Source organism: Solanum stenotomum, chromosome 5, assembly GCF_019186545.1.
Source record: "Solanum stenotomum isolate F172 chromosome 5, ASM1918654v1, whole genome shotgun sequence".
Lineage (NCBI taxonomy): Eukaryota > Viridiplantae > Streptophyta > Magnoliopsida > Solanales > Solanaceae > Solanum > Solanum stenotomum.
Genome location: NC_064286.1, coordinates 41198118 through 41207452, shown reverse-complemented (window position 1 = coordinate 41207452; position 9335 = coordinate 41198118).

Here is a 9335-nt window from a genome sequence, read left to right as displayed (position 1 = left end):
CTCTTTTGAAAATTTCAGTTTCCTCTCATCTTAAATGTGAAAACATTTACTCTTGGGAATACTTAGTTCCTATATATCATTTTAAAGAAAATGAACTTTACTCTTACTCTTTACTCAACTTCAAAGCTTAAGTCTTAAAACAAAGTTTAAACATTTGTAAAAGATTTCTTAAAAAAATGGTTCACACCGAATTATGGACTTGAACGACTCAATGCAAGGTTTTCAATAACCATAGATAGACTCAAATACTTGGAACTCAAGAACTTCAATGATACTACTAATTTCAAGAATTCTCAACTCAGAGGGTTCATGCGGAATTATGAGCATGAACTACTCAACTCAAAGACTCAAAGATACTTCTCATCTCAAGATTGTTCGACTTATAATGTTCATGCAGAATTATGGGCATGAACAACTCAACTCATGGACTTCATGGGTAATAGGTAATAGTCCCATGATTAGGATTATAATCTCGGAAGGGTTAGGAACTCGATACTCAAGACTTAGAACTTGAAGATCCTACTCCTTTCAAAGATACTAAACTGATGGAGTTCATGCGGAAGTTATGGGCATGAATGACTTGACTCAAGGGTCAAAATATCAATGAGGAACTCAGGTATACGACTCTTCTCATTCTCATACTTACTTCTCAAAACTTAACTCAAATCGATGGTGGATCTCAAAGGATTCACAATTGAACTCAAAGACTTTCTTGAACTCTACTCTTAACTCTCTCTTGAATGTTGAATTATGAATTCAAGAGTTATGGTTCATGATACGAAAGATCTCATAATGACAAAGTACACTCATGAATACATTCTCCTCATTCTCATACTCACTTGCTCGAATCTTGAAACAAGTTACTAGAAGTTGTAAAAGACTCCTCAAAAAGACTTGAAGGGACTTTCTCAAAATGTCCGAAAGAACTCTCAAGACTTGACTCTCAACTCTACCTTGAATGTGATTTGTGAATTCAAGGTTGTGATTTGTGATAGGAATGATCTCGTGATGTTCAGGAGTGTTTTTAGATAGTTAAACATGAAAAACGATCAAGAAATCATTGTCTGGAAGCAAGTTCGTGATGGGGAGATGAATTAAGGTATGTGGTTATGAGTTAAATTTTGAGGCAGAGAGGTCTGTGATGTCTCCGCGATGCGAAGACAAACTTTATGAAATGGGGAGGCAGGTCTGCGACGCGGAGTAAGGTGCCATATTTGCCTGACTTTTTCCTTCTTCGCTTTCTACCCCAATTCACCTAAACTCGATTCTTTTGCTTAACCCCTCTTTAGATTCAGATACCCAGCACATGTACACTAGAATTTAACTCTAACAACTTTATAAATCGACACAATAATCTCAAGAACTCCTCTCCCAATTCAAGAACGAAAGCAAATTCAAGAATACATATCAAGAACATCAAAGCTTCAACTTTTAGAACTAATTTAAAGCTGAAATTAACATGATTGGCGTGTGGCTGAACAAACCCAACACTATGAAAGCTTAGATACCTGAAAGAATCATCTTCTTGAAGAACTTGAAGGAAAATCTGGGAAGATGAACTCTAGCCTTAGCGTTTCTTGAATCCCTTGAGCGTAGAATTGTTGGAGTGGATGAGAGGGTTTGATTTATGAAAAACTGGTTTTCTATATGTTTAGGGCAATTTAGATGACCTCCTACGAGTTTTTAGGACTAAAATACCCTTAAAGAAATAATTAAAACGAGTTGGGAGTCGAAATAATTTTTCACCAGGCAGTGAGGTCCGTATTGGCTCCGTAACCCGGAGCCATCGCAGAGCTGTTGCCAGGTTTGTGCGTCATTAGTAAATCAGTCATAACTTTTTACTCAGAGCTCGGAATTTAGAAAACTTGGTGGCGTTGGAAAGAGGACTCGAAGAGATTTAATTTTCTATCTTGTAGATCACCTAACTTATCTTGTACTAGGAGTTATGGTTGTCTGAAGTTGACCCAAAACTTAAGAAAAACTTAGGAATGACTTGAATGAACTCTCTTTAGTTCTTCTTGGAACTCAAGGTGATACATCTAGTGACCTTAATACTCAAGAAATTTTAAATTCCTTGCAAAAAGCTCACTCACTACGAAGAACGGTTCAAGTCTTAGCTCAAAAACTTTCTGGGGTGTTACAATCACTCTCCGAAATTGTAAGCTCTCTTAGTGCTATCATAAAACACTTCTTCCCACTAGCTTATCAAGAAAAAACTCCGAGAAAGAAAAAATAAAAGTTTTATTCGTTTAATCTAAATCCACATCATATAAGATCAAAGAAAGCGCTTCCTAGTAATTTTATTTTATTTTCAAGCATACTCAATTTACTTGTTTGGATGGTTGCTACACAAATATAGTTTCATAATTGTAATGACTCTCCAGGTTATTTTCTCTGTTTCCTAATCATTTCAGTGTTTAGAGCTTTCCCGTAGTGATCACAAGTCATGTATGGCCTGCTGAGACTGATAGTTCGATTATCGGGTGGTTGATTTGGATATTGTGTGAGTTTTCATATTTTGGAGCTTTTGAAACTTGGATGGTTGAATTCATCAAAAATTCAGGTAGACAAGGATATTTGGTTCATGTCTAGAGGCTCCTAGTGTGAGGTTGAGCATGTAGGTGAGATGTTGGAAAGTTTAGCCTAGAGTTGACTTCAGTCAACATTCAGATATTTAGTTGTAGTATGAGAATTCCATCTGCGCCATTAGCTCCAGAATATTGAATTTGGCGCCTAATATAGGACCTTTGATTTGGATCTCGAGGACTCTATTTTGATTTTGGGCATCCGGTTGCTTTCTTTTTTATAGTTAATGTGTTGACTTCAGTCAACATTTTTTGTAGATGACCTCTAAATGATGTTTCTTTGATTCCATGGAGTCAAAAATAATGTTTACAATCAGATTTCATATATCGTTTGTGTTCACGGGACTCCGGATGAGTCTGGAGCATTAAAACCAAATTTTAGCCTATGATGGTGTTGGTGCATCGCTTAAAGCAGCCTTCGGACCACTTTAGCGATATTTGACCAACTTTGACCAGCCTCTTAAGTAGCCAAATGACCATTTTAGCGGCACCTAGGGGATGTTTAAAGCCCAACTTTTCAGTTCGTTTGTTCAACATTTAAAACGCGATAACTTGAGTTATAAAGCTCTGTTTGAGCCGATTTTAGTTGTTATTTGTTGGTTTTTGATAAGCTTTGAGTAGTGTCATTGGGGGAGAGTTATGGACTCATTTTATGGTTATTTATCACCTTGAAACCTCTTTTCTCTCTTTTAATTGTGTTTCTTGAATTCTAATTTTTGTTGGTTAATTTGGATGGGTTCTCGAGATCCAATGGTGCTCAAATTTAGATCACAAGTTCCTTGTGCTTGTATGGGCCTAGTGACAGGTTCAATTTTAGAATTCTATTAATAGGTCCCATGAGGCTATTTTGACCTAATTTGGGGTCGGCTTATATTATAGTGATTGGGTATCGTTCTTCTCGATGCAATGTGTAGTTGATGTTATCAATAGTTTTGAGGAATATGGAGAACGTGGTGAAGAGACGGGTGGCTCATGGATGGTTCAAGATTGTAGTTTTGATTCGAGGTAGGCTAATGTCTACTTTCTTGATTGGGATTTAGTAGATAATGTTTAGTATGAATTACATGTGATTTAGGATTGTATTTGTCGAGTATTATAAACCCTTCCATTTATTTATCTTTCTTGATTTGCGTAGAAGTGTTATGCTTATTGTGGGTGACAGAACCCTTAGTTTAGGCTAGTAGTCTTTCTTATAGTATAATTTAGTGTGATTATCCTTGTTAGGATTAATACTTGAGGACTTAGTCTAGGATTGAGCCTTAGATGCCTTAGAATGTGCTATATTACCCTTGTAGTTGTGTTTTTCTCCCTGTAGGGCTTGTTTCATACTTGGGTTAATGTCTGAGACTTAAGTGTCTAGTCGTAACTGTAGGTTGGAATTAGTTGCACTTGGTTGTAGACTGGAACAATATGATTGAGGTAAGAATGGACAGCCACATGCCCGGCATGCACACGGAAGATTTAAGAACTAGTAAGAAAACTTGAGGATGTTTCCAGGACTATCATAGCCTTCCACGGACTTTAACCCCGGTAAAGGCACCCAAGGACCCAACATAATCACCTAGTAAAGATTTTAAATTGATCAAAGGGAAAGGTGTGTTAAAACTAAAAATAGAACCTCCCAGTCAAGACTTTAAACTGATCAAAGGGGTAGTTGTTACTCCCAAATATGATAAAAACACATAAGAACTCATACAAAAAAGGCCCTAGACACACACAACTTGTAAGTGAAATGTATTAGAAATACCGTAAACTCACGGTATATCACAAGTACTTATGTATTTTAATTCTGGGTTCTTTTCACCCCAATTTTCTTTTACCACACTCACACTTTCTCTTTTGCATCACTCTATCTTTTGGTCAACCCATCCTTCACTACATAGTGCATTAACTAAGAAAGGGTACCAACAAAATGTATTTGGATCATCATGCGACTTATCAAAGAATTATTGGCTAAAAGGCTAAAAGGAGCTTCACTAGGGACAATATCATGGAGGCACAAACTAGAATCAAATGGGCTATGCAAAGAAATGCCTAGATAATATTCCAAAATTCATGCAAGTCTATCTGTCACATACACACATCATGCAAGTTCTAGATGAAGTTTTATACACGAACAAAGCAATCCTCACCAAACATGGAACCATGACATACATGCAAGATTACACAAATAGCATGCTCACACATGACACATTGAGTGCATTTCGACAAAATTAATCTTAATTTGTTTTTATCTTTTCAGAGTCCAATCAAAGAGACTATGTGTTTCTCATGGAGTAACTTCATTAATTAGCATGCTCAAGAATGACCTACCCATGCCGTCTGGTTGACTTCTAAGCAAGGTTTCAAAGCACCAAAGGTCGAGTTTCTGGACCTAACATTTAATGATTAATTTTCTCTTAAAATGGTCGTCATCCATTCATCATCGGGAATAGTTAGTTCTATGCAAACTTGACTAATCAAAACACAACACAAAACATAAACCTAGTCTATTCGAGGTCCTCAAGAAAAGAAATCGAAAACAAAAGCTGAGGAGCCCAACCTAAAAATATAAAAAGATTCCACAAATTAATACACAACTAATAGGGAAATCCATCACACTTAGACAAACCATTGTCCCTAGTGCAACAAAATTAGAACATAAGTATCGAGTAAAAGAAAGAACTCCCTCAGGCATCTAGGCTCCCTCACCATCATCATCAACATTCTCATTCGTCACATCAGTTGGACCATCTACCAACGTGAGCGTTGTATCATCATCATTAACCTCCTCCTCATCATCTTCATCACTATCATCATCAATAGTAGCCTCATCATTATCCACAAGCTTTTGAAATGCGGGCCCATCCTACACATGTTCAATGCACTTTCCGTCAATGGGTAGTTCTCTGCCAAAAAATTCATCTCCCATCGGTAGCTGTGAGACCACCAATGCACAATTGAACCTCAACCATCCCAAACATCCTCCCTATTCAGCTATGATCAGTAGACGACAACACGGACTCATGGGACATATCCTGAGCCTTAGTCTTCACGACATCCACAATGTTACAAACCAAGTAAGGAGCCTTAGGTGGGCACATGATGAAATTATTTATCTTATTACATCTGCTAGAGTTGTTTTTGAAATTATTTCAAATTTGCAACCTTCTGAAAACCTTTCAAAATAATTCATTAGACCAATGAATATGGAAGAATTCATATCACAATTCATACAAAAAATAAATAACTATTACTTTTGTTCAAAACCTTAAATATGATTTAATAATCAAAGAGGAAAAGATTTTAGAAATCTACATTATTGGTTATATTTATAGTAATAAGTACATATAATCATGTTATTATGTTTTTCTAATGTAAATTTGATTATATTGTGTCACGACCCGAAAACTCGAGTCGTGATTGCACATACTATAACCTACTAGTAATGCTGCCTCAAATCACAATACATCTTCACGGTGCTCGAATGAATAGAATATTTGGAATCATGGGCCTCACGAAGGATCAGTTGAAGAATATATATCACCAACTCTCATAACACAAATATGGTCTTCAAACCTCAAAACCCTGCCAGAATCCAAGGTAGCCTTCCTAACATCACCTTGCAAAACTCAATCTCAGAAAGAAATCAAGGCCTCACCCTCAAACTGACGACCATTGATCCGCTCCAATAAAGATGACTAAACTCCCACATATGATAACACCCGCCTAGAATGTGAAACATTGAGTTGAATCATCCTATTGGCTAAAGACTAAATGTCTAAAGCCAAAGGTCGCTTCGAAGCTGAAAGAAAGGCTAGACTACTCATACTCACCACCTTTCTACTCAAGGCTTCCTCTACTACGTTCTCCTTGCCCGGATGGTATAAAATATAGAGGTCGTAGTCCTTATGATAGAGTCTCTTGGTTTTACTTGATGAAAGTAATTAGGAAGATGGGATTCTCTGAAGAATTTGTGGATATCATCTGGAAGTTTATAGCTAATAATTGGTAGTCAGTCATAATAAATGGACATGCTCATGGATTCTTTCATTCCATGAGGGGAGTTAAACAAGGAGACCCTTTATCTCCTGCTTTGTTTATTCTTAGTGCTGAGGTTCTTAGTAGAGCTTTGAATTCCTTGTTTGATGATGTACAATATCTGGGTTACAACATGCCTAAATGGAGTACAAATTTGAATCATCTGGCTTATGCAGATGATACTATTAATTTTCCTACAGCTCACGAAAGGTCTCTCAAAAAGATAATGAAGGTGTTGAGTAGGTATGAAACACAATCTGGTCAGTTGATTAATAAAGGAAAAAGTTCTTGTATATGCATCAAAACACTAGTGCCCAACTAGGTGTATAAGTTGATAATTGTACAGGTATTTCAAGAGGCCAATTTCCTTTTACCTACTTAGGATGTCCTATCACTCATGGCAAAAAGAGAAAGAGGGATTATGCAGAACTCATCAAGAAGGTCAAAGATAGATTGCAAACATGGAAAGGAAAAATGCTTGCTTTTGGTGGAAAAGCAACTTTGATTAGTAGTGTTCTACAAAGCATTCCTATCCACATCTTATCAGCAATTGTTCCCCCTATGTGTGTGATAAATGAGTTACACAAGATTTTTTCTAACTTCTTCTGGAACAGCAAAGAAACGGGAAGAAGTAAACACTGGTCTACTTGGCTAAGTGTTTGTTTGCCTAAAGAAGAAAAAGGTTCAAATCGTTGTTTGATGCCTACACGGCAATGTTTGCAAAATTATGGTGGAAATTCAGAACTAGTAATTCTATTTGTGCAAGTTTTATGTGGAACAAATATTGTAAGAAAGAAATTCCCACTCTGGTAAATTAGAAAGGGGGTTCACAGGTGTGGAAGAAGATGTTGAAAAATCGAGATATCTTAGAGAATAACCTATGGTGGGAACCAAGAGGAGGCTCCACTAACATTTGGTATGAAAATTGGACCAAACTTGGTCCTTTACATCAAGACCCTGAATGCTAGATTAGACATGAAATGAAGGACCTATCAGAGGCGATGAATGAAGAAGGTTGGGACTTTGAAAATCTACAACAATTATTGCCTGGGAGAATTGTTAATCACATTCAGGAACAGTTGGGAAATTTTGTTTCCAGTAATCTATGTGACAGAACATGGTGGTTACTCAATAGCACATGTAAGTTCAAAGTAAGCACTGCTTGGGATCTGCTGAGAGACAAAAAAAAGAAAGAAGATCTCCAGTTTAAACTTATTTGGGTGAAAGGTTTGCCATTTAAAATGAAATTTTTAACTTGGAGAATTTGGGGGAACAAACTACCGGTGGCATCAATTGTGGCAAAATGGGACAACACGATAAATATTGTTTGTTCATGTTTTCCAGTTCCCTTTGTTGAAACTGTACAACACTTATTTTTAACAGGTGAAATGGCTAAAATGGTTTGGGATTATTTCTCAAACGCTGCTGGTCTAGATGGTCCATGGGTTCAATTAAAACAAACAGTACAGAAGTGGAGAAATGCAGTTGGAAATGAAAAGGTTAAATATGTTATGGCAGTTGTTCCTATAATTATTTTTTGGTTTTTATGGAAAAGAAGAAACATCATTCTTCATGGTGGTCGATGTCCCTATGAAAAGGACATTTCTGATATAAATTACACTATTCATAAGTTCATCTCGACTACTTTTCCTTTTTTCCAAAGTTTCCCAAAGAATTGGCCTCAAATTGTAGAAGTACCGTAAAATTGGAGGTCAAGCTAAAGTCATAGAATCGTGAAATGGAGTCCCCCTCCTTCTGGTTGGTATAAATGCAACACTGATGGTTCATCAAAGGGTAACCCTGGCACTAGTTCTGCTGCTTTTTGTGTGAGAAATAGTTAAGGAAATATTATAGGGGTAAAGGGAAAGGGACTGCCAGTCTACTAATTTAGTTGCAGAAGTTGTTGCAATCAAAGAAGGTATTCAATATTGTATTGAGAGAAATCTGATCCCTCTAATAGTAGAAACTGATTCGCTCACTATGCAAAATATCCTGGAGAAAAATTGGGAGGTACCTTGAAGTGTTGTTATGGAGGTGGAGGTAATAAAGAGAATGAGAGAAGAAATCCCTAGTCAAATAAAACACACTCCAAGGGAAGACAATTTCTTGGCTGACTTTTTTGCTAACCTAGCTGTTAATTTTGCAGGGACTTTTACGGTGCATAATTTTCAAGATATGCCTGTTGCAGCAAAAAAAATCTTAAATTTGGATAAGTTAAGTATGCCTCATTTGAGGCTTACTCAACTTAATAACAAATAGCTTCTAATTTGGAGTAATGAATCACTTTCTTGGTTCTGGGTTAAAGCATGAGAAGGTATATTACTTAATCTATTGCCTGAAATGATTTCAAACAGTCTCCTTTACTATGCCACCTGGTGATATTTTAAGGTGTACAACGGGAAGAGACAACGACGTAAGCATTTAGGTGAAGTTATTCTTTAATGTTTTAAAAGAGCAAGTTTCTGATCGGCTGATCACTTATTCAACAGTCAGTATTGACATCTCGTCTTTGATATTTTACTAAACATAGAGCCAGGTTTCTCTCATTGATGTGTGGTATTAATCTCTATGAGATTCAGTCTCATGAGAAAAAGAAGGTGAATGTTAAGTGGATTATTTAAGGACTGGATGTCGATTAATTTCTTGGTAAACTAGTCGGTTTGTTTTGAGTTGTCTTTTGAGTTTCCTTTCCGATAAGTGGTATTAGCCGCTTCGAGACTCATCCTATCG